The following is a 2867-nucleotide window of genomic DNA, read 5'->3' on the forward strand; positions in this document are numbered from 1 at the left end:
TGCCATTTAATTCAGATTACAGGCAAGACCTACCCTGCCCTGAATGATATAAAGACAAACTTTTTTTACAGCATGTGAGAGATACGAGAACGACATAAAGGTCGCTAAAGGTACAAAGAGTAAAATCTTGCAGAATATACTGGAGTATAAGGACTTTTCTCGAAAAGAAAAAGCGGTAAATCTAGATGTAGAGGTAGTAACGAGTGATTCAGATTCCAGGTCTTCACCCATTTTATTTATGAATGTTCCAAGTTCCCTTCCCCTACCAATAAGGTGCAAATTTTAAAATCTAAACACGGTTGTGTTAAGTCAAAGTAAAACAAACTTAAACTCACACTATCCCAGTAAATACAAAACATAATTTATATGAATTAATTTCTTTCGAAACAATAATTACCGAAGTGCTGCCATAAAAACTCCGTAACATGACACAATATTGTACAGCATATGACAAATAACAAAAAAAAAAGCCTTACGCCAAAATCAGTCTGTACCTTTTGAACACCAATTGGAGACATTACTCAAAATCTATTCTATATAAAGACACCTTTACATCACCTGTTATATCCTAGTTCGTGCTAGACTGTGCATGTAATAACAACCGAAGCACAAATTTTTAATTAAAAGTAACCTGAATATGAACATCATTACATGGTTCCTCTATATAATAAAAATAGGATTTAACTGATCAATTCTTACCAAAACCTTTTTTCACACTTGATGTACAATAAATATGCACACTATCATGCGTAGCTTTCCTCTTGTGTGTGTGTGTATGTGTGTGTGTTTTTTTTTTTTTTGTTCAATTTATTTCAAGTCGCTTAATTTTCCGGATTTTTCATAAATATTATTATATTATTATAATTATTATTATTATTATTATTATTATTATTATAATTATTATTATTATTATTATTATTATTATTAATATTAGTTTCCAAAGAACGGAACCACCATAAACTGACAGTTAATCTAACATTTCCTCTTCACGAACAATAAAAGTAAAGGTCCAAATACTGTATCTTTATCTTCCGTTGTTTGGAGGAAGGGCAACCATTTATGTCTCTCGGAAAAGCATTGCCGGATTTTAAACGGTGAATAGTCCTTGGAACTTTTCATTTCTCTTGATTCTGGTTGGGATAAGGTTTAGAGAAAGAATGTGAAATGAATATCCTAGTAAAATGGTGTAATCAAGGGTTAATGCTCTGTTATTGGGGACTTGATGAAGAGATTATTAATATGATATAAAACATACAGAAGACTTTCAGAATGATAACTTTTGATTACCTGGAATATATATGATATATTTAATGTGAATATCAATCAAGGGACAAGAATTGCAAATGTTATCTGAATGACTAATAAATACTCAAAAGTAAAGTCTAAATATCTCCGTATTAACGCACACACGCACAAAAACACATACAGATTCCACCTTTTCCAGCTTTTCCTAACCACAACACAGTGGTCCGGATATTCGTGGGAGATTATGATTTCCGAGTGAACCTTTCGGGTACCCCCTCCCACCATGGTAATAATACTCACTCTCCTCCACTATTTGACGGAGAGGGAGAGACCAAATATTCATACGTTGGTAATGAGGCTCAAAGTGAGGGGATATATATATATATATATATATATAGATATATATATGTATATATATATAAATATATATATATACACATATATATATATATATATATACCATAGTTCCCATGGATACTACCGCTACACTTGGCACGCCGTATTTGAGAATTATTCTTGCTCCTACAAGTACCAAAATTGAAAACGATGCTAACCCCAAAACAGTATCTTTCAGGGTACGTTTTTGCTTTCATTTCCTAACCGCGGTATTCTCTGACTATGAGTAGTGCTGCCTCTAGCCAAATCGGGTGATTGGGAATTTACACCAAGGAAAAAAAATTATAAAAAAAAATAATAAAGTAAAATATAAAGCAACAACACACGCTCTCTCTAATACAAAACCATCGTAGTGGAACTCCTTTAGTCAGAGAGTTAAACATTTATCAGCTGTTATAAATGGTGTGGCATAGCTAGAATGCACTATTAAGAAGTCAGCGCATACTACAGATAGGAAATGAGATAAAAAATGTAACCCGATTAATTCTGTTGGTGGTTGATGAAGTGCTTCTTTAGCATCGGTTTTGATGTTGGTACTTGTAGGAGCAACGGTAATTCTCAAATGCAGCGTGCCCGCAATGCAGTAGTATCCATGGAATCTATGGTAAGTTTTAGGTTATTATTATTATTATTATTATTATTATTATTATTATTATTATTATTATTAAAAAGATCACTAAAATTATAGTCTGCTAATCATGCTTCTAAAAAAAAAAGATATTATTTGGTAAAAAATAAATAGAAAATGAAATATTTTACATAATAAATCACCATAATAAACCAAAAATTATATATTTCCATAAGCAAATCAAAGAAAACGAAAAAAAAGAATAAAAAAAATATGGAAGCAAAATCTCGGAAAAAAAGATAACCTGTCCAAACGTAAAAAATATTCCCAAAAATACACTAATCAAGACACGCTAATGAAATTTTCAGGCATTATTAGCACTATAATAAGGCATATCCTCTGTAAGTTTTATCATCCTACAGGGAAAATAAAGGATTTTATGAATAAAAATGTGAAAATCGGAGCTAGCGACTTAAAATTTGTTTGGTGACCAGTGAGAAACTAATGTCTTGAATTGAAATTCGCTCTGTAATTATGTTTGTTTATCCACCTGGAACAAGCAGACAAAGTTTTATCAAAATCGAACAGTAAATAAGCACACAGCAAGAAAAAAACGAGCATTAACTTTAGTGAAAGCCCGGCTGGTGATGGAGGGATA

Source organism: Palaemon carinicauda, chromosome 29 (assembly GCF_036898095.1).
Source record: "Palaemon carinicauda isolate YSFRI2023 chromosome 29, ASM3689809v2, whole genome shotgun sequence".
NCBI lineage: Eukaryota > Metazoa > Arthropoda > Malacostraca > Decapoda > Palaemonidae > Palaemon > Palaemon carinicauda.